Source organism: Nannobrachium achirus (assembly GCF_963921795.1).
Source record: "Nannobrachium achirus genome assembly, chromosome: 15".
Taxonomy (NCBI): Eukaryota; Metazoa; Chordata; class Actinopteri; order Myctophiformes; family Myctophidae; genus Nannobrachium; species Nannobrachium achirus.
In genome coordinates this window covers 57,699,408-57,727,389 of record NC_137822.1, presented here as the reverse complement: position 1 = coordinate 57,727,389, position 27,982 = coordinate 57,699,408, and positions in this window count along the sequence as shown.

Genomic DNA, 27,982 nt, shown 5'->3' with positions numbered 1-27,982 from the left:
GAGCAGTGCTTCTCAACCACTGTTCCTGGGGACCTTTGGTGTGCCCCTGAGAAGGGTCAAGTGTGCCCCTTGAAACTGCTTGAAAGCCAGTATTGTATTTATCTTTTTAAAAATGATTTAAACTAGTGAAAACAGCCGATCTACAAGCACACAACGCCTCGCACCGCGAGGCGTTGTGTGCTTGTAGATCTGCTGTTTTCACTCCTGTTGTGCGACAGCCTTGTATGATGAAGCAGGGCTTTACTTTGCGTAGAAACGTACACGCTTGAAACTTGGAGATACGAGGTTTCTTCCCGACAGTGACGATATTTACACCCCAGTATTATGTTGGTGTGCCCATGGATTCTTGGGACATGAAAAGTGTGCCCATGCAGAAAAAAGGTTGAGAAACACTGATCTAGAGACGTCCCGCGAACGTCGCTCAACACCTACTATACAGGTCTATTGATATGCATACAGGCTTGTTTCTTGAGGGAGGCCGAGCTGGAAAAGTGGCATTTAACATGTGTCAGACATGTGCCGTTCCAAAATGGCATATGCTGTTCCCAAAATGGCATATGCCATTCCGAAAAGTGGCATTTTGCTTGTGCCTGGCATGTGCCGTTCCGAAATGGCATAAGCCGTTTCCAAAGCGGTATATGCCGTTCTGAAAAGTGGCATCAAAAAGTGGCATTTGGCATGTGACGATTCCAAAATGGCATATACCGTTCTGAAAAGTGGCTTTTGGCATGTGCCGTTTACCAAATAGCATATGCCATTTCCAAAGAGCATGTTAGCCACTCAAAAAATGCAATATGGTCACCATTTAAAAAAATTACATTTGGGGTCCCAATGACTTTATAGAAAAAAAAAATCTACTTTAAGTAGCATGTGAGGAGTCAAACTAGTTTTTTTTTTTCTTGATTCTGAATCCAAAGCAAGCATTTGTATTGCACGAAAACATTCCTTGTGCTAAAACGGCCCCCACAAAACTATTGGCAAAGGCACATGCCACTTCGGCAACAGCATATGCCACTTTGGCAACAGGCACATGCCTGACACATGTCAAATGCCACTTTTCCAGCTCGCCCTTTATGTGTTTCTTTGTTAAAACATCCTGTTGTGACACTAAAGCGTTGGCGAGGTGTGGACTTGGGGGGTTTTGCGATCAATTCATGTCCGTTTGCGTGAGAGGCGAAACTACTGCTTAGAAAAGATATGGGGTGGCGGGGGCGCGCGACCCACGACTATTACAACACTGCATATAATGTCAGGGGTCCTTGACATGAAAAAGTTCGAGCACCACCAAGTTTTCCAGAAAAAGATATAGATTTTTTTGGAATCGGGTCCTCAGGCCTTAATGGGTTAATCACAAAGGCCAGTCCACACCCACGCAACGTCGCAACTCCGTGCAACAACAAAAAAAAAACATTGTTTTGTTGCAAGCAGTTGCGACAAGTTGCAAGGCGTTGCATCGGTGTGACATGGCCTTCAAAACAGTTTTGTTGCAAGGAGTTGCATTGGTGTGGTCTGGCCTGTAACAATACAGGAGTTAAAAGATCCCAGTCCAGCAGGGCGAGTACAACTCAAATCCGTTTCAATGATACCAGAGCTGTGGTTCGTGCCAAATTGATTTAGCTGCAACTAGAAGAGATTAAAAAAATCACACCCGTGTGAACTGAGCGGTGGTCGTGGAGGCTGTGCAACAGCACTACTGGGTGGGTGCAGCGGGGTTAGTGTGCTTTACAATGCTGTAGTTTCTTCACACACTCTAATTTATTTGACCCTAAAACATTCAGTTTGTTAATAATAATAATAATACTTGACCACACATGCTGACCCACCCTTCCCCCCTGTGTGTGTGTGTGTGTGTGTGTGTGTGTGTGTGTGTGTGTGTGTGTGTGTGTGTGTGTGTGTGTGTGTGTGTGTGTGTGTGTGTTTGTGTGTGTGAGAACAACAGCGCCCCTCCCTTAACATGTGTGGTCAGAAAAGGTACTGCAGCCTTGAGGCTACATACAGACACGGACGGACGGCCGGACGGCCGGACACACACACGGCCACGTATAGGAGACGGTGTGACCACCGCTCAAAAATGTTAGGTAGGAAGTAGGAGACTCTTTGAGTAAATCTGATCTGATGACTGGGACCCAGTCATTAAGAAAATGGCTTAGGGATGCATCAAAAAAGAAAAAGAAAAAATGGAACACATCTCCATGATTTCAAGGCTTCATTGGGCGTGTAATTGATAGACAATAAGTGTTCACATGTTTTCATTTACAGCTTTCTATCGTTTTAGCGATTTTGATTTCAGAGGGTGGGAGCTTGCGTAAAGAGTATTTAGACACAATAAGCCGGCGATTTCTTTATTACTATTTACAGTAACACTACTAGCCCCCATACTGTAAGTCACATCTGCCTATGAAAGATTGTGGTGCTTCTCGGGAATGGGCTTATTGTGTCTAAAAATACATATTTAGCCACTTGTATGCATGCCCTCACCCACTGAAATCAAAATCATTAAAATCGCTAAAACGATAGAAAGCAATAAATTCTCTAATTACAATCTTGTAAAAAACAAGTTGTCCTTTAAGCAAAGGAAGCTCTATCAACCTATACAGATACAAATAGAACATGATAGAGATGTGTCTCCAAAAATACCATACAAATGCCCATACATACCTATGCCCACACATTTACATTGCATACATAGACAGTACAGTATATCGTCATTGTCGGGTGGAAACCTTGTATGTCCAGAACCGTTTGTTTTGTATTTATCATTTTAAAAATGATTTAAACTAGTGAAAACAGCCAATCTACAAGCACACAACGTCTCGCGCTGCGAGGCATTGTGTGCTTGTAGATCTGCTGTTTTCACTACTTTTGTGTGACAGTCTTGTATGATGAAGCAGGCCAGGGCTTTGCTTTACGAAAATATTTACAAATTTGAAACTTGGAGATACGAGGTTTCTGCCCAACAGTGGCGATATATGTGTGCATAATGCTATTAATGCTCTGGATTAAGAGCTTAATGCCTAAATTGTAAGTAACACAATTTACTTTCTCCAGTGCTTTGGACAGAGTGTCAATTGTATTTTCTTTCACCCCAAGCCATATGCAGAGTTCCAGACAGATGATAGGATATCATTGTGAAACTGCAAGTTTTGGTGGAGGTTTCCATTACAACCAGTTGTCACACCCAAGAGTAGGAGTCTTCTCAGAGGTTTAGCAACTAGGCCTGTCCCAATTATTGCATAATCGTCTAATCGCAAATGTTCAAAATGTCCACAGTATTTTCAAACATTGTCAAAAAATAATGGAAATAGCTGATCTACAAACTCGAAATGCTTGTAGATTGGCTATTTCCACTATTTGTGTATTTTTATTATTATTAAGTATAAAGTTATCAAATGATGTAAGTTATTTTTCATAATATGCCCTGTGCACCTTTGGTTTGGGAAGCCAAAAACCAAACAGAAACAGTATGTTTTATTCATTATGTACAGTAAAACTGTCTTTGCCAATTATTTGGGGCCCCAATTGCAAAATCAGGCACAGGTACAGCCCACGGGTCGGGAATTGCTGGCCTATTGTTGGCGTCTGCCGTGGCCAGGTTAAAATAGCGGCTCAACTCAGCGCCTGGTCCAACAGCGAAACAGCTGCATTGAAAGGTCGGGCACATGCAGACATTGATGGGCATCCAGCATGGGGAAATGGTTGAGCTACAGCATGGCACCCGTACTGTGGGCGCTATGGAACAGCGATTTGGCCGGCCTGCCTTCGAGGATGAAGTCAGGGAACAACTGTCTACCAGATGGAGAGAGGAGGAAGGGAGAGCAGGGGAGCCTTTGGCTGCAGAGCGGCACTCATTAATTCAACGCAGTTATCCTGCATTGTTCATATCATTATACAGGAGTAGGTGACAACAACGCTCGACACGTCCCAGACTCTTCTCCTTTCTGGCTCCCAGACTGTGGAATGAACTCCCCATTCAATTAGGGGTCCGTGTCAATATGCAGACGGGCCGGTATGCAGACGACCTAAACCTAACCTTAACCCTAACCCTAACCTCAGTAAAACTAACGCTGGTGAGTAGCTAACCTGCCGACGTTGGTCAGTAGCTAACCTGCCGACGCTGGTGAGTAGCTATAACCTGCCAACACTGGTGAGTAGCTAACCTGCCAACGCTGGTGAGTAGCTAACCTGCCAACGCTGGTGAGTAGCTAACCTGCCAACGCTGGTGAGTAGCTAACCTGCCAACGCTGGTGAGTAGCTAACCTGCCAACGCTGGTGAGTAGCTAACCTGCCAACGCTGGTGAGTAGCTAACCTGCCAACGCTGGTGAGTAGCTATAACCTGCCGACTTTGGTGAGTAGCTATAACCTGCCGACGCTGGTGAGTAGCTAACCTGCCGACGCTGGTGAGTAGCTAACCTGCCGGGTCCGCATCAATATGCCGACGGGCCGGTATGCCGACACTAAACCTAACCCTAACCCTAAACCTAACCTCAGTAACCGTGACGAGTAACTAACCTGCCGACGCTACTCGGACCAACGGACCTGCGGAACAATGAGTTCTTCCCTTCAATTAGAACTGCAGACTCACTCCCCAGCTTCCGCCGTAGTCTGAAGACTCACCTCTTCAGACTCCACCTTAGCCTGTAGCACTTAGCCTACCGTAGCACGTGCCCTAGCCTCGACGACTTTGCAAGCTTATGCAAAGGCTAAAATGTGTAATTAGCAAGTTATGTTGACCAGGGTTTCGGTTTCCCAAACCTTTTTGGCTCAGGGGCCATGCACCCCTATACATATTTTTTTCATCCGAGGCACCCTTACATTATATTCATAATTTTCACTCCAAGCACCTTATATTTATGGCATATTTTAGTGATTATGTTTGCAAGGAAAACGTTGAGAGATAATAGCCATTTTGGTTAGAACTAACTGAAAATAACTTTGTACTAAAATGATACACTTTTTAAGTGTCCAAATGAATTCCAAATAATGATCAAGTTATCTTGCGGCACCCACTGCTGTCACGGCACCCACTTTGAAAACCCCTGATGTAGACTGATGCCAGGTCATGATACCTGGCATCCAGTGTGCATAGGATGATGTACAGATAATTGCTTTTTGGGTTATTTGATGAGAGGTTCTTGGTTTACCTACAGTACAATCATACGTAGATGACTATTGCTATGCATTTGATGTATTACCGTGTGCTGTCCTTGCTTATACTGTAAATCGCTCTGGATTAAGAATGTCCGCTAAATGCCTAAATTGTAAATTGCAGACGTCCAGCCCGTCTTCAAGAGCATAGCAAATTGCGTCTCCTGCAGGGACATGCAGAGAATGTTAGAGAGGCAGGGGCTGACATTTCTAAAAGGGCCTTTTGGTGAAAATATCGAAAATAGCCGACCTCCAAGCTCACAACGCGCCGCAGAGCGACACGTTGTATATTACACTGAACTAAGCATAATCAATTGAATACTGGAGATGTGGCTTAACAGCATGGTTTACTACACAGAGAGGGCAATTCTTTCAACATAAGATGCTGCATTCCAGGAGAGTTTGGACAAGGCGAATCTCTTGAATGCTGCCTTCAGGTATGGCATAGTAAAAACTGCATTCATGGTCTGGAGAGGGCACTTTTTACAGACGGATAAAAGGGCATGGGCTCAAGCCCCCTTTGATGTCTATGTGTGCACGTGCCTGCCCACAGATATTCCCCAAATTCTGAATAAATAATGAAAACGGTTGAAAGCCGCTGCTTTGGAAGGATTCCACCCGGCAGCGACCGTCGACTGTTACTCGCTGTTGACCCACATTGACAACCAGGGGTTGCCAAGGGTACAAGGATTCACTGCGGGGCCCCCATGAGCTTTAAAGCTATACTGTGTAAGATGCTCAACTAGTGGTCAGTAGCCCTATAGCAAACCGCGGTCGCGTTCGCGTCTTTCGCCCGTTTTTCGTACCTTCACACCCCCGCGTCTGCCTCCACAACGCCGAGAGCTATCTTTAGAGGGGTCCCTGGTTCCTGTGCGTTCAGGCATTCCGGAGAAACGGACTACTTCACCCTGCCTGGTAGGCGAGATTACCTTTTGAGTAAAGAGACACACGGGCGACTACAAATATGGCGACCCCACTTCAAGATGCGCTGTGATTGGCCGGTAGTGTACCATGTGTGCATGATCGGCGATGTGATTGGGCAACGTATACACAACGTATACAGATGATGCAGATTACGTCATTTTGGCGCGAAATCCGGTCCACGGCCAGGATCATAGAAAACATATAAAGAGAAGGCTTCAGAAGCTGAAAATAACGGAGTGGGTGTTCTAAAACTTTAGCGATTTAACAGTTAGGACAATTTTAAGATTTGTTTTATAAAAAAAGTTACATGGTACAACTTTAACTATTTTGTGCTTAACCTGTTGAAAAATAGCAGATATACATATATTTTTTTGAAAAACCTATGTTTCTATGTCAGTAGTGCTCAACCTTTTTCATGCGAAGGACACCCAAAATGATATGTGTTTAGCCACGGACCTCCATCTCAAAACGTTTAGTTCCAGGGACCCCCCAGAAGCAAAATTTGAGTTACAAATGTTCGCTTAAAAAATACATATTCAAAGATTTGCACACATTTTCACGACTTTCAAAAATAGCAGATCTACATGCTCGGTGCCACGCTGTGAGCTTGTATACCTACTATATTTCAATATCTAAAGCATAAAATCATTAAGGCCCCTCCACCTTGGGCCCTGGTAACTCAGTCCCACTTCCCCCCCTTGTGACGCCCCTGTTGACAACACACTGGACCACATGACAGCCTCCAGCTGATTCAGCTCACTGGATCTTCCCTGCGTGCGGACAAATGCATTAGCAGGTCAAACTCTCCCTGGAGGCTTGGCCTAGTCCAGTCTGAGGGGAGCGTTCAGGGCCGTTTAGCAGGGGACATGCTGGGCCCCTGATTCAGCACGGGAAAAAGAGTTGGAGAGGCCCTCATTGCGCGCTATAGAGAGAGATCTCTCTCTATAGCGCTGCTGCTACTCAAAGATTTGCCATTTCAGATCATGACAAGTGACAAGCCAGTGGGCCAATTACTGTACAATGAGTTATATTTTGTCGTTGTCGGGTGGAAACCTTGTATGTCCAAAACCGTTTGTTTTGTATTTATCATTTTAAAAATGATTTAAACTAGTGAAAACAGCAGATCTACAAGCACACAACGCCTCGTACACCGCGAGGCGTTGTGTGCTTGTAGATCTGCTGTTTTCACTACTTTTGTGCGACGGCCTTGTATGATGAAGCAGGGCTTTGCTTTGCGAAAAAAAATGTATAAGGAAGACGAAAATGGAACGAAGGCCGACATTTTATTTTTATTTTTTTCCCAATGGCCAGCACGTCCCTGCCGTTTAGCCAGGCAGGCAGGCGCCCATCTCCACTGAAATGTACTGTAGGCCTAACCTCCTGCAAAGACAGTACAGAGTTCCTGGGTCACGACTCGAGTCTCACGACTTACAGTGGCGACTTTTATTTGGGTCAAAGACATGGCCTATGGTCCCCTGAAATAGTGGTTCTCAAGCTTTTCAGGCCGTGTCCAACCCCCTCCCCCAAAATAATCATATTTGAACTGGGGACCCCCCACCCTACAAGCACTTGGAAGTGTAGGAGTTTGGGCATTCCATTTTTGGTTTCCAAGTTGTATTTTCAAAATGTTTTCTTATATTATTTGACTATTTGGCCAATGTTTGAGCAGTTTTTACTTTGTTGATTACTTTCGATGCAATAACAGTCTTTTCATTTTAGTTATTTTTTAGGTACCGGTAATTAAAAAGTCTTAAAGGTCATTAAATTGTCACTTCAATGTTATCTGGGGACCCGTCCCACCTGGGGGTCCTGACCCACAGGTTGAGAACCACTTCCCTGGAACATCGACAAGTTACACAGTTCCCTGGGCCTGTCATCCTATTTGTTGTACTAGCCTTGCATCAAGACTATCGGTTTTGACACACAAAAGTACAAGTCAGACCCGATAAAATGCATTCTAATAGCCTTGATCCAAGTATGGGTTTGTGCAGGACTTTGCGATGATCGCCAGCCCCTTCCCGCCAGCTAACACACACGGGACAGGCATTCCTTTGGAATGAGGCACGCCGCGTATCGCCCATCATGCAGCGACAAGAGGCGCTCACTGCATGGACCTCTGTTCTGGCGCGTCCTCACCTAAACAAACCGTTTGTCTTGGAGGCCGACGCCTGCGACGGAGGCCTGAGGAAGACTGGTCGCCTACGACAGAGCTGCTCCAGTGGCGTCAGTTCAGAAAAAGCTAAAACTATGGCAACATGACTGGTGTCTTGCACGCGCGCCTTCGCGCGCGTGCAAGACACCATTCATGGTGCCATACCTTAGCAACAGGCATGATATATTTATTTTAAGAAGTACATTCTATTTTTTTCCCTGTTTCTATGGATTCGTGGGCTGGATATGGTAGCCAACGGGTTATCAAGTGCACAAAAATGCATTGCACCTGTGCAGCTGACCTGCGGAACCTGGGAATATACCATTTTGTCAAAGATGGGGAGAATACAAGTGTGGAGAATATAATTACAAAACCTTGTTACATTTTGCATTTGTTATTAGTTATTTTACGGTAATTTAACAACATAATAACCAGCACAGATAGACAAAGAGAGATTCACAGATTTATATTTAAAGGTAACTTTTATTTTCCCCCCTTGACCCAGGGTATGGCAGCTGCATACCCCTGCCATACCCAATTGATGCCCCTGAGCTGCTCCTTTAGCCGGGCTGAAGAGGAGGTTCAAGGTTCACTTGTCATTTACATGCTTGCACACAGGGGCGTCACAAGGGGGGGAAAAGTGGGACTGAGTTACCGAGGGCCCAAGGTGGAGGGGCCTTAATTATTTTATACTTTGGCTATTGAAAAATAGCAGATATACAAGCTCACATGCTGCGAGCTTGTAGATCTGCTATTTTTGAAAAGTTGTGAAAATGTGTGCAAATCTTTGAATATGTATTTTTTAAGTAAACATTTGTAACTCAAATGTTGCTTCTGGGGGGTCCCTGGAACTAAATATTTTGAGATGGGGGTCCGTGGCCAAATACATATCATTTTGGGGGTCCTTGACATGAAAATGTTTGAGGACCACTGACATAGAACCTTTTTTTTTCTTTTTTTTTTCTTCAAAAAACTCAAAGATTTGAAACATTCAAAGAATTACAATAAATGTTCACAATTTTTCAAAAATTGCAGATCTTGTAGATCTGCTATTTTTCAATAGTTAAAGCACAAAATAACCCGTAATACTGCGTTCCCAGTCTAAATGGGTTAAACCCCCTCCCCCTATGAAGAACACTCATGGGGGGAAGTGTGAATCCTTGTAGGGCCCAGGATTTGGTGCGACGCCCCTGGGTTCACTTGTCATTTACATGCTTGTACATGACACGAAAAATCCTACTCATGGACCAGCAGCGCACAATAAAATTACTATCAATAAAAAGCATAAAGGCCTAAGCATAAAATCCTAAAGTGCAGTGAATTAAAACTGAGCAGTATAATTAATAACATTGTATTCTAATCCTGTGTCCTGCGTTTGACATTACAACCAAAATGTACTCAAAACAAATCATATACAACCTAATGGCAGTTGACTTGCAATTCCTCAAAAACAAATCATGCTTGTGCTAAGAAACCAGCAAATAAACAGTAATAATTGATGGATGTGTAGGCCAGGGGTTTTCAAAGTGGGTGACGGGGCACCCTGGGGTGCCGTGACGGCAGTCCAGGGGTGCCGCGAGATAATTTGATGATGTTTGGAATTTATTTGGACACTTGAAAAAATATGTAGGATCATTTTAAACATGAAGTACAAAGTTATTATCAGTCAGTTCTAAACAAAATGGCAATTATCTCAACGCTTTTCTCGCAACATAATCACTAAAATATCGTCACTGTCGGGCAGAAACCTCGTATCTCCAAGTTTCAAATATGTACATCTTTTGATAAAGCAAAGCCCTGCTTCATCATACAAGACTGTCGCACAAAACTAGTGACAGCCAAATCGAGCCGATCACAGCCGATGTGATCGGTTGCTTGTGGATCTGCTGTTTTCACTAGTTTAGATCATTTTATAGATGATAAATACAAAACGAACGGTTAATACTAGGTTTCCACCCGACAACGACGATATGCTATAAATATAAGGTGCTGGGAGTGAAAATTATAATGTAGGGGTGCCTTGGATTAAACCAATATTCATGGGGTGCCCTGAGACAAAAAAGTTTGGGAACCCCTGGTGTAGGCTATGGTTCACCAGTCCAGCAGTGAAGTTATCATGTGCCCAATTAAGAGCCACTGGCACAGTAGGTGGAATATAGTGCTGTTATCACACTGCACATGTTTAGAACGAACACAGCACAGTTTAATCTTTGCCTCCACTGGGGCCACTAAACTGGTTTGTGAACGTGTGTGTGTGTGTGTGTGTGTGTGTGTGTGTGTGTGTGTGTGTGTGTGTGTGTGTGTGTGTGTGTGTGTGTGTGTGTGTGTGTGTGTGTGTGTGTGTACGTGTGTGTGTTCAACAGAGATAAGAGGAACCAAGCATGTCTTGAAACTGTCTAGCGTCTGACCTTCATCTCACAACAACATGTTCCCATCTTGCACAGTATTTGGCAGTTAGCATAACTACTGTGCGTGTGTGTGTGTGTGTGTGTGTGTGTGTGTGTGTGTGTGTGTGTGTGTGTGTGTGTGTGTGCGTGCGTGTGCGCATGTGTGTTCGGGTAATGTGCATTGTGTGTGTGCATGTCCACCGACATTCACGCGCAATTCTTTGGTTATTTTTACATCAAGGTCCAAGGCTTTCGCGCTGAATGTATATACACACCAATAAAGATGATGAGATGAGACATTTATGGCTCTAATTATGCTCATCAGTTTTACACGTTCAGTTGTCAGAGTTTAACATAAGCTTTAGAGGAACAAGTCTCAACAATTGCAAAACTATTTCCCCCCTGGGCAGCCTAGAGAACAAGAAAGGCATTTGGCTTGCCCAATATGTTTGTGTGCACCTGTGTGCGTTTGTGCGTGTGTGTGTGTGTGTGTGTGTGTGTGTGTGTGTGTGTGTGTGTGTGTGTGTGTGTGTGTGTGTGTGTGTGTGTGCGTGTGTGCGTGTGTGTGTGTGTGTGTGTGTGTGTGTGTGAGAGAGAGAGAGAGGGAGGGGTGGAGTGTACTTTATATAGTCTATGTCCTAGGGAGATGCATTCAGTATATGAATCATCCTGAAATAAACTAGGATATAGGTCACAGTTTAGGTTTATGCGTTCTTAAAATTGTGGTATGCATTAGGCCATGGAACCCCATAGCGCTTACGGGTCAATTTGGTTCCATGTGTACACTCTCAGAGTTATTGTGCATTTGTTTCCCTTAACCGTCAATCATTTCGCTCAGAGGTCTTCAACAGGGGGTCCTCAGATTTACTACAGGGGATCCGCCAAATCTTTGTGTGATCATGTTTGATCACTTGAACCCTAGCATCCTTATTCTTAGTGGAACATTAGCCCAAAAAATAGCCGATCTACAAGCTCACAATGCCTCGCAGCGCAGGCATTGTGAGAGGTTTGGTGTACTGTAGAGGGAAAAGAAGAGCAGACTAGTGGGTGTTGACAGTTCAAGTGGTTAAATATAACACATTAATCCAACCTACACAGATGATAGTGCTGTCAAGCTGTATAGACATAATCCATGTTATGTACATTTTTAATCTGCAACACAATTTTATAGTGGGGTCCCTGCTTCATCTCTCTCTCAACTAAGGGGTCCTTGGCCTGAAATCGTTGAAGTCCCCAGATTTAGCTCAAGAACCCTAGCTGGAACCCCCCAAGAACCCAATACGAGGGCACGTGGTGGCATCCTGCTGCAGGTGTGGTCTTTCTCTTGCAACGGTACACTGGCCGGGCATATCTCATAACGCAGGCTGGAGTTATGAAATGATCGTACAGCATACAGGCCAGCTTACCTGAACGGAATGAAAGAACGGCAGGAGAATTGAGCAACAGTTGACATCTCTCTTCTGCAAATGAGATGATTTTTTTCCATATCCAGGCACGTGCGCACATAGAGACATCAAAGGGGGCTTGAACACCTGCCCTTTTACCCGTCTGTAAAAAGTGCCCTCTCCAGATGATGAATGCAGTTTTTACTATGGTGAAAGAAACGCAATTGTCCTCTTTCCGTATAGGCTACATGAAGGCAGCATTCAAGAGAATTGCCTTGTCCAAACTCTCCTGAACTCGAATGCAGCATCTTATGTTGAAAGAATTGCCCTTGCTGTGTAGAAATCTATGCCATTACGTCACATCTCCAGTATTGACTTGATTATGCTTATTTCAGTGTGGTTTCACACACCGAAAATAGCCAACCTCCACGCACGAGCTTGGAGGTCTGCTATTTATTTCCACTAAAAGGCCCTTTTAGAAATGTCAGCCCCTGCCTCTCTAACATTCTCTGCACGTCCCTGTATCATATCTATAATATTTGAAGAGAGGTTTTAGGATTGGTCTGTGTGTCCTGGCAGCCCTCTCAGATACCACATTACCACACCTGTGTGTTCTTATGCATTCCTGAACAGCACCGTGCCATGATGACAAGTGGCGGAAAAAAAGTACTCAAATGTTTTACTGAAGTAGAAGTAGCAATACCACAATATAGAAATACTCTGTTACGAGTAAAGGCCTGTGTTCAAGAGTAAAAGTACAAAAGCATTGGCATCAAACTATATTTAAAGAACCAAAAGTAAAAGTAGGCCTACTAAAGTGTTTCACTGTGTTTGAAAATAGCCGATCCACAAGCATAAAAAAGGTATAAAACGTATAAATGGTAAATGGTAAATGGTGCATTTATATAGCGCTTTTAATCCAAAGCGCTTTACATAGATTGTGCATTACATTCACCCAATCACGCACACATTCATACACCGGTGGCGGAGGAAGCCATGCAAGGCACCAACCTACTCACCGGAGGCAATTAGGGGTTCAGAGTCTTGCCCAAGGACCCTTCGACATTAACTCAGGGGGAGCCCGGATTCGAACTGGGAACCCTTCGGGATTTATACCCTTCGTGCTCTAATACCAGTTTCTCTACCCCTGAGCTATGCCACCCTAATAGAAATCCTTCGGAAATCCTTATAGAAATCCTTCGGAAATAGCAGATATGCAAGCTCACAACGCGCCGTGAGCGAATGACTTTTGTAATAATAATCAAAGTCTACAAAGTAACTACTGTACTGTTTTACAGTGACCAAGTGACCTCATCACGCATGCATTGACGCAACAGGGCCTTGTATTCTTCTATGGAAGTGCTATGAGGGCACTCAGAGGGGATGACTGGCGCCTCCTAGTGGGCAGTCGATGTGTTAAGTATGCCTGTCAGGTGGGTGGTGACCCAGCTGAAGTTAGCCACACCCACAGGTAAAAAAGGGAAAGGGATGATATTATGATGTCATTATATCAGTGTATTTCAGTTGGGCCTTTCAGCAACCACAAATACACAGGGAGGACATATTTGCATGTTATCAGCACACCTGGGCCACCTATGGCACCACCTCTATTGGATGCTGTCTCTCTTTCTCACTTTGTCTGCCACTTAATTATCCACTTACAGTACACCTGCTGCCATTTCTTTCCTCAGTGTCTGGCCCTCAATCATTCCAGTGGCGTCAGTTCAGCGAAAACAAAGGTATGGCAACATGACTGGTGTCTTGCACCCGCACCTTCAATCATGTTGCCACACTAGCAACCTGCATGATGAATTTATGAATGTATTATTTCCCTGGCAGCTGCAATACCTTGCCATACCCAATTGACGCCTCTGAATCATTCTGTATACAAAGACTAGATCAAAACACAGCTTGAAGCAGCTAGGATACAATTACACTGCCGTCCAAATCAACAAGTCCAGGCCAATCTGCATGCCAACTACCTCCTCAATCACAGTCATGTTGCGCTATTTTCTCCCCCTGCGCGTTGCCTCGGGCACTTGCATTTTTATATTGACTCATTACCCAGCAAAACCTGACTTGTTGTATCATCCACCGATGAATTCTTCAGTCGGAACGTATTCTGGGCTCCTATACAAGCTTCGAAATCAACTGCCGTTTAATTCACAGTATACTAGTAAGACACTTCAGGGCGACAACTTGGCCATCTGGCCAGTGATGTACTATATCGGACCAGTTACCCATATATGGAGACCCCTGGTACCCATATATGGAGATCCATGTACTGTATATGGAGATATGCTAGCCTGTGAGAGCCCAAACATGCTTACTACTCAGTTATTCGTTATATGAAAGTCCTATAATGTCTATATGACATCTGACATCATACACTTTTATGCCCATGTATGGAGATCCCTGTCTGTAGAACCAGCCACACAGATATGGGCTGTCTTGGCCATCTGTCTTGGTCATATATGGATTCTGTTTGTGTTGTATGTGGCCGATGTGGCCTCCATATTATGGGCATTTCCATATGAAGTCCTAGATATGGGCTTAATATTGATGACATTAGGGAACTCCATATATGGGCATAAAAGGGATTATGTTAGTGTGACATCACAGTGAAGCCAGAGCGTGATGTCAGAGCGGCAAACCCATTCTGTTAGAGTGGTTCCCCTGACATCACAGTGACATCAGAGCATGATGTCACGTTATTCCTGGCCCCGATTTTTGAAAGATCATGAACATTTGTGGAAGTCTTTGAATATTTTGAACCGATTCTATAAATGTCTAAATCAGTGGTTCTCAAACTTTTTCAAGGACTCCCAAAATTACATGCTGTTCCAGGGACTCCCAGTAGCAAAGATTTAGGTTTTTAAAGGCGAACACTTCCCGGATGGTGAATGTTCGAGCATTCCCGTATGTGGACCCAAATGCATTTGGGTCCCCATCCGGAATCAATGGGGGTACATTGATTGTTATCAAATAATTGTCTTAGGAATGCAACAACCTCAAGTCTCCGTGGCGTGAGTAATTAATAGAAAAAAAGTCATTTTGGGGGTGAACTACTCCTTTAAGAAACACAACTAGAATTGACTCATGCAGAGTTTTTTTTTTTAGACAAAAGCCATTAATTCCCCAAGAGGATGAGCATGCTGCTGTTGCCTGCTTGTTCACCTGCTGCTATAGCGGGAGCTGGCCGACATTTATTAGAAATGTGTAACCTCGCCTACCAGTCTTTCTGAGAGAAAGCCTGGTGTTCGTTCACAACAGGCCGTTTGGTTTCCGCCTAGAGCGCGGAAACCACTAGAAGAATCGGCGCTTTGATTTGGTTCCCTCCGTTTGTTTCCACAATCCTTATTAAAATGCTCGAGTAGCCTCGTGTAGTCTTGCCAGTCGCTAAAAGTTGGACTAAAAGATGCATATACCAAACGAATTTTTCAAAAGCAAAACTACTCCCCATCAAGGAGTTTATTAGGTAGGATCTAAAAGTATGTCCTTGAGCGCAGGGGAATATTTTGGGTTAAAACTGAATCCGGTTTGATCTTTCCGGCAAATTGTAGTCCTTTTAGTACTACAACATGAGGTTTTGTGGTTTCCGCTCCAGACCGGTTACAAACCCGAAAAGTGAAGTGATCCCAGTCTAAGAAATGTGTAGTTACTACCGTAGATACTTTGCGGATTTCAATTATATTATTATTATAAAACTTTAACCTTATTTTGTACCTATATGAATTTGAATGAAATCAAGGTCTTAACTAGAAGCAGTGCTCTTCCGAGCACAGGTCTCCACCAGGCTGTGTGTCCTGGTGGTGCTACTGTATAATAGGCCAGTGTAAAAAGGGTGGCATATGTTCTTCACCTTAGACCTTTCATGGCAATCGGACGCTGCATGCATGATTTGAAGCATTGTGTTCAAAAATGTGTTTTGCTAAAGTCTACCTGCTGGTGGCGCTATAACAGGCCAATGTGAAAAGGGTAGCATTTGTTCCTTCACATAGTGGGAATATGTGTGGCAAATTTCGCGGTAATTGCAAGCTGCGTTGATGATTTGAGGCATTTTGTTCAAAAACTGAGCAATCCTGCAAACTTTGGAAGCTAATATTAGCCAATCAGGATGGAATATGAAATATCAGACGGATCAGACTTGATTATATGACTATAGAGATACTGTGTACTGATTTGTGTTATTTTTGGAGAAAATCTGAAGGCGTAATATCCTAAAATGTGTTTTACACAAGTCGGCCCAAAGGTGGCGCTATAAAAGGCTGATGTGAAAAATGCAGAGAAATGTTTTTTCCTCGGCCTCTAGGGAGTGCGCTTACAAAGTTTGAAACTGATCGGTGGAGTTATAGGTAAAACCACAAATCGGCCTGTTATAGCGCCACCATGAGGCTGATTTCAAAAATTTGAAGTGGCATTTCTTCCTCGACCTAGTGGGAACGTGTGTGCGCGATTTCATGATAATTGCAGTTTGCGTTTGTGATTTGAGGCATTTTGTTCAAAACGGCTCAATCCTACAAACTTTGGAAGCCAATCTTAGCCAATCAGGATGGAATTTGCAAAATCGGACAGATCCGTGTCGATCACATGACTGTCGAGATGCTGCCTAGCGATTTGTAGGATTTTTGGACAAAATCTGTAAGAGTAGTGCACAGAAAAGTGTTTTGCAAACATCGGCCACTAGGTGGTGCTAGAAAAGGCCCATTTGAAAAAATTAGGGCAGAGGTTCTAGATTGGCATCCAGGGAATGTGTGTGCTCACTTTGGCAGCGATCGGCGACTGAGATTAGGTGCACACAAACTATGAGGACGCACGGACGCACGCACGGACGGACGCACGGACGGACGGAGGGGAAAACATACTCTCCCCCATGCCTTCGGCTGGTGGAGACAAATATCGGTAGCTCCCGCAGTCCCGCTGTAGCCTTGCATGCCAACAGCAACAAGTGGCTCGCAAAGGGAAGGGGCAGAGCAGAGAGCACTGCAGACATTGCAGCGCCTCTCCCACTTGGAGCGAGCTGTTACTGAGATGAGCCCGACTGGCAGGGCTGTTGTTGTGGTTCTGCTTCATGGCTGTACTGTAATAACTATATGGGGCTACAGCCACACACATATACACTGTAATATTATACAACATTAACCACCTTAGCCCTATTTCGTAGCTCGTGCAGCGCCACTTGTAGCTGAGCTGCTGACATTGATCTACAGGTACAAAACAGGGCTAAAGACATGGTTAATGTTCCACAATATTACAATCCATATCTGCAAAGTAACCAGTAGTAACTACGGTTTTCAAATACATATAGGCCTACATCATGTATTGTAATTTTCCGCACCAGCAACAGCTCCAAGTGGCGACTGGTGCGTGCTGCATGGCAGCAGGCTGGCTTGAAGTGAAGGCAGAGAACGTGCAGCCAGACTGGCTCTGGTCCAGAGCTCCCTTCCTCTGTTCAGCCAATCGTTATTCAATGAGGTGGTATTTTGACCCCGTTTATGTTAGGAGAAAATCAAACTCAGGGCCGGGTCTGAATGAGTACAATGACAAAACAATAACAACCAAACGGAACGCTAGTAGTGAGACAAAAGCCATTCGTTCCCCAAGAGGATGAGCTGCTGCTGCTGCCTGCTTGTTCGCCAGTGTGTGTGTGTGTGTGTGTGTGTGTGTGTGTGTGTGCGTGTGTGTGTGTGTGTGACAGTGACAGTGTGAGGCTATAGCGGGAGCTGCCGATATTTATTAGAAACGTGTAAGTTACTGCTACCGTAGATACTTTGCAGATTCCAATTATAATATTATTATAAAACTTTAACATTATTTTTACCTCCGCAGTCCCGCTATAGCCTTGCTTACCAACAGCAACAAGTGGCGAGGCTCGCAAAGGGAAGGGACAGAGCACTGCAGCCAAATTGCCTCTCCCACGTGTAGCTGTTGTGCTGAGCAATAAGCATATTAGAGATGAGCCCGACACCCGACTGGCAGGGCTGTTCAGAATTATGCACTGCCCTGGTCACACGAATAGCCGTGGATATTGTTCCCCCCAAAAAGTCTAGAACACACCACTGACTGTACTGTAGGCCTACTATGAGGCTACAGCTACACTCATACATTATAATATTACAAAACACCATCCACTTTAGCTCTATTTTGTACCTATGAAATCAAGGGATCAAATGTCGGTATCTCCCGAAGTGGCGAAGCTGCATGGCAAAAGGGAGCTACTGACATTTAAGTCCCTGGTTTACAGGTAGGTAGGCCTACAAAACAGGGCTATAAAGACATGGTCAATGTTTTATAATAGGCTATTATAATGTATAGGCCTATCTGCAAAGTAACTAGTAGTAACTACGGTTTTCAAATACATTTGCATTTATTGTAATTTGCCGCAACAACAGCTGCTGCATGGCAGCAGGCTGGCTCTGCTCCTTTGGCTTCGGGGGAAGCATGACCAGGATCTGCTCGCCAGTTGCCAGGACAGTAGCTGTTGGTGTGGCTGCGGCTGTTGAGACGACAGCCCTTTATTTCACAGTACACCGTATGTATCATAAAGTACATTATTCCAAAAATTCCAAGTTTTTTTTTTTTTACATAAAAACAAAGACATTCACATTCATACCACCTGCACATGCCTATTTAAAGTAATATTGATAATAATACATAGTTCCCATACATTATTTACAAAGATATTCTTTAACCATATAGCCCCAGCCAATAAACCGACCCGCAAACGCCATGCCAATGGAGCTCAGCTCTATTGGCACAGTGGTTTGGGTGTCGGACTGGCGAGTGGGAGAGTGGTGTTCGATTCCCGCTCCTGCGCTTCACTACATATATATATATATATATTAAATTAGGTTTTTATTTCCATGGCATTCATGCATCTCCCACAGCTGTTAAAAATCACTCTGTCTACCCCACACTTTATATGTCAACCTCTCCAGCCGGTGTCAGGCATAATCGCCTATAACATTTTCGCCTTGATGGATTAGGTCTTTTCGCGTGGCTTTTTCGCCGTGGAGGAGAGTGTTTTCACCTAACCTGTGTGGCCATTTCACCGCCGTTGAAGAGCCATTTCACCTACGCTCAATTCTGCTGTCAGACTGTCCATGTTTGCCTCACCTGTCTGCTGTCGGTGACCATTACACTATCCTATGCACTCCATAGAAATCAAAGTAATACAGATTAGAGCTATTGGAATCAGGTGTCTGTCTGTCTCTCTCTCTCTCTCTCTCTCTCTCTCTCTCTCTCTCTCTCTCTCTCTCTCTCTCTCTCTCTCTCTCCCCCTCTCTCTCTCTCTCTGCGTCTTCTGAGTGAGGGATGCATTTATTTTAACAAGCGCATGTCATCTCTGGTCGAATCCCCGCACCAATTGACAAATATTAGAGGCAGAAATTGTGAAAATAGCTGATCTACATGCTCACCCCAAAATATGCACTGCACCTGCATAGGGCATATAACCATGCAACCATGCGCTTCACACTGCATATTTCCCATATGGCTAATTAATTAAATAGCCGATCTACATGCTCACAAATGTGAGCATGTAGATCTGCTATTTTCACAATAGAACCATGTTATACAAAATGTATGCCTCAACTCTTAGTGCTTGTCAGGGTGGGGGGGGTCCCCAGTTAAAATATGCATTGCACTTGCATAGGCATAACTGTGAGATAAGAGCCATGCAAATGCTTCCCATTCTTCCGTATGAAATGCATATGATTCCCATATGGTAGGTTATGTGTCAATTAATTCATTATTTGGACGCACCTGATTCCTGTATTGATGTGATTACTATGGAGTGCATAGCCGTGTGTAATGGTCACCGTTTGACAGGTAGCGTAGACATACAGATTAGAGCTTTGGAATCAGGTGTGCCCAAATAATTAATTAATTGATATGTGCACTGCGCAAATAGGTCATGAGTCATGATGTCCCGATATACAGTACATCATAGCATTTGATTTTGAATATTATCATAGGCCTACTGCTGCTATGCTTTATGGTGAAGAAGGTTTGTAAAATATAGATAGGATATGCAGCAAAATTGTTCTGGAGGGAGGCGCGCAACCCCGCAACATTGATCTACAGGTACAAAACAGGGCTAAAGACATGGTTAATGTTCCACAATATTACAATCCATATCTGCAAAGTAACCAGTAGTAACTACGGTTTTCAAATACATATAGGCCTACATCATGTATTGTAATTTTCCGCACCAGCAACAGCTCCAAGTGGCGACTGGTGCGTGCTGCATGGCAGCAGGCTGGCTTGAAGTGAAGGCAGAGAACGTGCAGCCAGACTGGCTCTGGTCCAGAGCTCCCTTCCTCTGTTCAGCCAATCGTTATTCAATGAGGTGGTATTTTGACCCCGTTTATGTTAGGAGAAAATCAAACTCAGGGCCGGGTCTGAATGAGTACAATGACAAAACAATAACAACCAAACGGAACGCTAGTAGTGAGACAAAAGCCATTCGTTCCCCAAGAGGATGAGCTGCTGCTGCTGCCTGCTTGTTCGCCAGTGTGTGTGTGTGTGTGTGTGTGTGTGTGCGTGTGTGTGTGTGACAGTGACAGTGTGAGGCTATAGCGGGAGCTGCCGATATTTATTAGAAACGTGTAAGTTACTGCTACCGTAGATACTTTGCAGATTCCAATTATAATATTATTATAAAACTTTAACATTATTTTTACCTCCGCAGTCCCGCTATAGCCTTGCTTACCAACAGCAACAAGTGGCGAGGCTCGCAAAGGGAAGGGACAGAGCACTGCAGCCAAATTGCCTCTCCCACGTGTAGCTGTTGTGCTGAGCAATAAGCATATTAGAGATGAGCCCGACACCCGACTGGCAGGGCTGTTCAGAATTATGCACTGCCCTGGTCACACGAATAGCCGTGGATATTGTTCCCCCCAAAAAGTCTAGAACACACCACTGACTGTACTGTAGGCCTACTATGAGGCTACAGCTACACTCATACATTATAATATTACAAAACACCATCCACTTTAGCTCTATTTTGTACCTATGAAATCAAGGGATCAAATGTCGGTATCTCCCGAAGTGGCGAAGCTGCATGGCAAAAGGGAGCTACTGACATTTAAGTCCCTGGTTTACAGGTAGGTAGGCCTACAAAACAGGGCTATAAAGACATGGTCAATGTTTTATAATAGGCTATTATAATGTATAGGCCTATCTGCAAAGTAACTAGTAGTAACTACGGTTTTCAAATACATTTGCATTTATTGTAATTTGCCGCAACAACAGCTGCTGCATGGCAGCAGGCTGGCTCTGCTCCTTTGGCTTCGGGGGAAGCATGACCAGGATCTGCTCGCCAGTTGCCAGGACAGTAGCTGTTGGTGTGGCTGCGGCTGTTGAGACGACAGCCCTTTATTTCACAGTACACCGTATGTATCATAAAGTACATTATTCCAAAAATTCCAAGTTTTTTTTTTTTTACATAAAAACAAAGACATTCACATTCATACCACCTGCACATGCCTATTTAAAGTAATATTGATAATAATACATAGTTCCCATACATTATTTACAAAGATATTCTTTAACCATATAGCCCCAGCCAATAAACCGACCCGCAAACGCCATGCCAATGGAGCTCAGCTCTATTGGCACAGTGGTTTGGGTGTCGGACTGGCGAGTGGGAGAGTGGTGTTCGATTCCCGCTCCTGCGCTTCACTACATATATATATATATATATTAAATTAGGTTTTTATTTCCATGGCATTCATGCATCTCCCACAGCTGTTAAAAATCACTCTGTCTACCCCACACTTTATATGTCAACCTCTCCAGCCGGTGTCAGGCATAATCGCCTATAACATTTTCGCCTTGATGGATTAGGTCTTTTCGCGTGGCTTTTTCGCCGTGGAGGAGAGTGTTTTCACCTAACCTGTGTGGCCATTTCACCGCCGTTGAAGAGCCATTTCACCTACGCTCAATTCTGCTGTCAGACTGTCCATGTTTGCCTCACCTGTCTGCTGTCGGTGACCATTACACTATCCTATGCACTCCATAGAAATCAAAGTAATACAGATTAGAGCTATTGGAATCAGGTGTCTGTCTGTCTCTCTCTCTCTCTCTCTCTCTCTCTCTCTCTCTCTCTCTCTCTCTCTCTCTCTCTCTCTCTCTCCCCCTCTCTCTCTCTCTCTGCGTCTTCTGAGTGAGGGATGCATTTATTTTAACAAGCGCATGTCATCTCTGGTCGAATCCCCGCACCAATTGACAAATATTAGAGGCAGAAATTGTGAAAATAGCTGATCTACATGCTCACCCCAAAATATGCACTGCACCTGCATAGGGCATATAACCATGCAACCATGCGCTTCACACTGCATATTTCCCATATGGCTAATTAATTAAATAGCCGATCTACATGCTCACAAATGTGAGCATGTAGATCTGCTATTTTCACAATAGAACCATGTTATACAAAATGTATGCCTCAACTCTTAGTGCTTGTCAGGGTGGGGGGGGTCCCCAGTTAAAATATGCATTGCACTTGCATAGGCATAACTGTGAGATAAGAGCCATGCAAATGCTTCCCATTCTTCCGTATGAAATGCATATGATTCCCATATGGTAGGTTATGTGTCAATTAATTCATTATTTGGACGCACCTGATTCCTGTATTGATGTGATTACTATGGAGTGCATAGCCGTGTGTAATGGTCACCGTTTGACAGGTAGCGTAGACATACAGATTAGAGCTTTGGAATCAGGTGTGCCCAAATAATTAATTAATTGATATGTGCACTGCGCAAATAGGTCATGAGTCATGATGTCCCGATATACAGTACATCATAGCATTTGATTTTGAATATTATCATAGGCCTACTGCTGCTATGCTTTATGGTGAAGAAGGTTTGTAAAATATAGATAGGATATGCAGCAAAATTGTTCTGGAGGGAGGCGCGCAACCCCGCAAGCATAAACTTTCTGTGTCTGGTTATGGTCAATCTGGTGCGCTCTCCTCTGCTCTGTGCCAAATAATGTCTGTCTGTTTGTCAATTGGTGCGGGGATTCGACCAGAGATGACATGCGCTTGTTAAAATAAATGCATCCCTCACACAGAAGACGCAGAGAGAGAGAGGGGGGGGGAGAGAGAGAGAGAGAGAGAGAGAGAGAGAGAGAGAGAGAGAGAGAGAGAGAGAGAGGCACCTGATTCCAATAGCTCTAATCTGTATTACTTTGATTTCTATGGAGTGCATAGGATAGTGTAATGGTCACCGACAGCAGACAGGTGAGGCAAACATGGACAGTCTGACAGCAGAATTGAGCGTAGGCGAAATGGCTCTTCAACGGCGGTGAAACGGCCACACAGGTTAGGTGAAAACATTCTCCTCCACGGCGAAAAAGCCACGCGAAAAGACCTAATCCATCAAGGCGAAAATGTTATAGGCGAAGAGGCTGGTGACCCTCCAGCCCGATGGAATTCATGAGTTCCCGATGCCACATCCTCAATGTTGGGGCTTCAACACTTTTCCAGCATAATGCCACAGCTCTTCTAGCTTGGAGAAGACCAAAGTCTAAGATTTTAGCTAGTTTCGCTGACTGTATAAAGTTATTTGGATGAATTCCAATTATACAAAGTTTAGCACTTAGTGGAACTGTGATTTTAAAGATTCCTGACAGACATTTCATGACTTCATTCCAAAAGAATTGCATCTTAGAACACTCCCAAATACAGTGAAATAAAGTACCTTTCTCAGTTAAACACTTGGTACAGATATCTGGAATGTTAGCGGACATATGATGGAGTTATGTATGTTCTCATTGGAGTAATTTAAACCTTGTATTAATTGTCTGTTTTTGTGCTTTTACACATGCCTGTTTCCACTCTGTGTCATCAATATCTTCCTGAATGTCCAATTTCCATGCATTTAATGTATCTGTTGTCGAATCAGTACTATATTCAACTAACATATACAGATATGGAACCACTCCCTTCTATACTTAACGTTTTCTCAAGTATCGAAAGCGGTGGAATGCACATCACGTTGTCACATTTTGTTGACATAAAGCTTCTTAACTGCAAATAAATAAATAAAAAGTTCATTAGGAATTTGATATATCCGACATAAGTGTTCAAATGAGAACATAACTCCGTCTTCATAGAGGTCCATTATTTTCTGAATACCATTAATATGCCACAGCTTAAAACCTCCATCGTTTCTGGCCGGAATAAACTGTTCATTAGGGTTAGGAGAAAATGTTGATAGTATAGGCATATCACTCATGTTTATGAGCTGCAAACCAAACTGAGATTGTATTTTTTAGGAAAGGATTTTTTGTACGTTTTTTTGTTTGTTTTAACATCTGACGAATATATATATATAAATGTAATGGTAAATTTGAAATAGATGCTTGTTCGATGCTTACCCACCCTGGGGGTATTAAAATAATACGATGCAGAGGTTAGTTGGGCTGCCATATAATGCCATCTAAGATTGGATGGGCAGTTGGAGTCCCCCTCTTTCATAAGGCAAATTAAGACGTAGTCTGGCTTTCTTACCATTCCAGATAAATCTGCTAACTACTTTAGATAGGTTGTCAAAGAATGTATTTTGGGAGTGGCAATGGGATTGTTTGAAAATAGTATCGAAATTTGGGTAAAATGGACATTTTTATTATATTTATTCTTCCAATCATCGATATGGGCAGATTGGACCATCGGTCTAGTGTTTCAATTGTTTTGTCCACCAGGGGGTTATAATTTGCTGGAACTATTTCCCCAATATGAGGGGTAATCTTGATACCCAAGTACTTAAAACCTTCCGTAGTTGTCATAAAGGGGGTGCTTATTATGGGATTATGTCTTTCTTCGCTATTAAGGAACATTAGGACTTTGAATTGTTGATTTTATATCCAGAGAACTCTCCAAACTGCTCAATTAGACTACTTAGATTAGGAATACTATACTTTCTAATTTTGTCACAAAAAATACAATATCTTCAGCATATAAAGACAAGAGACTAATGCAGAGTTAAAAAGGAACGTCTAGATTACAGAAAGCTGCAAAAGAAAGAAAAAAAACTAACAAAAAACAAAAGAAATAATGAAATAAACCTAAACAGATAGATTCTGCCTGGACGTTGACAAGCTATTACAGGTCCACGCACATAAAAACTAAAAGGCTGCGACAGGGAACAAAGAAAGGAGCAAGATGGAGAAGAGTGAAAATGAAAAAAGACAACATCATCTGTCTGACTTGTCCTTTCTGTGCTCGCAAAGGGAAAAACAGACAGAACATTTACTTTGGACCAGAGAGAAACATTAATCAGCCACTAGTGTTGGTACGATACAATACACCACAGCGCTGGAGCTGCAAGATGCAGAAAGACCCACGGTTATTCACTACCGGGGCTGCAAAGGTTCATTGAACCAAAGAAAAAGTTAATAAGAAAAACTATCCCTATTTTGGGGATTATAGTCAAAAAAGTAAAAGGGTAACAATAATTGTAATAATAATAATAACAATAATATATATTTTTTAAAATAGCAGATCTAAGCTCACAATGTGTCAAGATACATTATGCTACTTTCACTATGTTTGCACAACACAACGATCTGTTGGTGTGTGTGTGTGTGTGTGTGTGTGTGTGTGCGTGCGTGCGTGCGTGCGTGTGTATACTGTATAGGCCTATCTATTTCTCATTTCTTCTTCTTTTTTTAAACTGCAGTGCTCAATATTCAATTAACCAAAATGGTTATCAATAGAATAATTCCTCTGAAAATAGTAGATAGTTGCAGCCCTATAATATCATTGACCTTTCTGTATTGTTTCTCTGTACTCGGATACAAACGCTTCCTCTCAACTGTCACACGCGCGTGTTTATGATAATTCCTCTGTGTGTTTGCATATGAAGGATGAGGAGGGAGGAGAGTTTGTGTTGGACACAATATGTATTTTTAAACACAGACATGGCGGGTGTGCCTGGGGTCACGTCAGTTGTGTATACTGTATACACATGGACAGGGGCGTCACAAGGGGGGGGGAAAAGTGGGACTGAGTTACTAGGGCCCACGGTGGAGGGGCCTTTATTATTTTATACTTTAGCTATTGAAAAATAGCAGATCTACAAGCTCGCAGCGCAGAACTTTTTTTTAAAGTCGTGAAAATGTGTGCAAATCTTTGAACATAGGTATTTTTTAAGCGAACCTTTGTAACTCAAATTTTGCTTCTGTGGGGTCCCTGGAACTAAATATTTTGAGATGGGGGGTCCGTGGCCAAATACATATCATTTTTGGGGTCCTTCACATGAAAAAGTTTGAGCACCACTGACATAGAAACATAGGTTTTTCAAAAAACCTTAGAAGGCTTTGAAATATTCAAAGACTTGAACAAATGTTCAAGATTTTTCAAAAATAGCAGATCTACAAGCTCGCAGCGCGGCACTCGGTGCCGCGCTGTGAGCTTGTATATCTGCAAGATTTTCTATAGTTAAAGCACAAAATAACGCGTAATAATGCGTTCCCAGTCAAAATGTACATATACAGTATACCCTTCCGCCTATGAAGAACATTCATGGGGGGCCCGCAGTGAATGCTTGTACCCAGGGCCCAGAATTTGGTGCGACGCCCCTGCACATGGAATGTGTACAGACACAGACTCCGTTCCAAGGTGTTTGGAGGAGCTGTGTATTATGTATCTAACAAAGGATGGGAGTATTCCTCCATTCATATTTTTGTTATCACAAGATGGGGCTGATAAAACAAATGTGTGTGTTTGTACATGCCGTGTTTATTTAGCTTGGCTAGATGCACAGATGAGACACAGCGATAATATGATTACTGTAGCGTTAGTTGACATTAGTTGATTAGCTGAGAGCTCATGTGGTGGGTGGCTGTAGCTCAGGAGGTAGAGTGGGTTGGCCAATGATGAACCATGGGTTGGCGGTTCAAATCCCAGCTTCTCCTGTCTACATGCTTTGGTCTCTTTTTTGTAAGACACTTTATGTATATACTTATATTTAATTCGCCCCCTCTATTGATGCACCTTCTCTTTTTTGGTACTGTACTGCTCTTGTTTTTTACTCTTGTCTATCTTTTCCTACTTCTCTTTAACTTTGTAAATAACGGTATACTGCTGTGCTACAACTGGACAACTGAATTTCTCCCTTGGGATAATAAAGGTATCTATCGATCTACATGTGGAAGTGTCCTTGGGCAAGACACTGCACCCCAAGTTGCTCCCGGTGAGCTGGTTGGTGCCTTGCATGGTTTCCTCCGCCACCGGTGTATGAATGTGTGTGTGAATGGGTGAATGTAATGCACATTGTAAAGCGCTTTGGATAAAAGCACTATATAAATGTACCATTTACCATGTGGGTTGTCAGACCGCTCAGGTACACATAGGCATCAAAGGCCTGCCCTTTTATCCGTCTGTAAAAATGTGCCCTCTCTCCAGACCATGAATGCAGTTTTTTACAATGCTGAAAGAAATGCAAATGCCCCTCTTTAAATGATATTCCTGAAGGCAGCATTCAAGAGAATTGCCTTGTCCAAACTCTCCTGAACTTGAACGCAGCGTCTTATGTTGAAAGAATTGTCCTCTCTGCGTAGAAACCAAGTATCGAAAATAGCCGACCTCCAAGCTCACAACGCGTCGCAGCGCGACGCGTTGTGAGCTTGGAGGTCTGCTATTTTCGATATTTTCACCAAAAGGGCCCTTTTAGAAATGTCAGCCCCTACGTCTCTGACATTCTCTGCACCTCCCTGAGACCGCTATAAGAGGTTACAGTACGTGTGACTCTGTAAACAAGCGTGCAAAGTCTAGAGGCGAGACACTACAGGTGAATAGGGTAAAAAAAAATGACTAATAGCTACCACAATGAAACTTTTCCAGTTCATTACTTACATCAAGACTAAGAATTTTTGAATTACACATTTTCTGAAATTATATGTTTAGATATGCAAATTAGGCATTATATGCGCTATAATAATGCCCAATTTGCATACTTTCCAGGTACATGAATCTGAA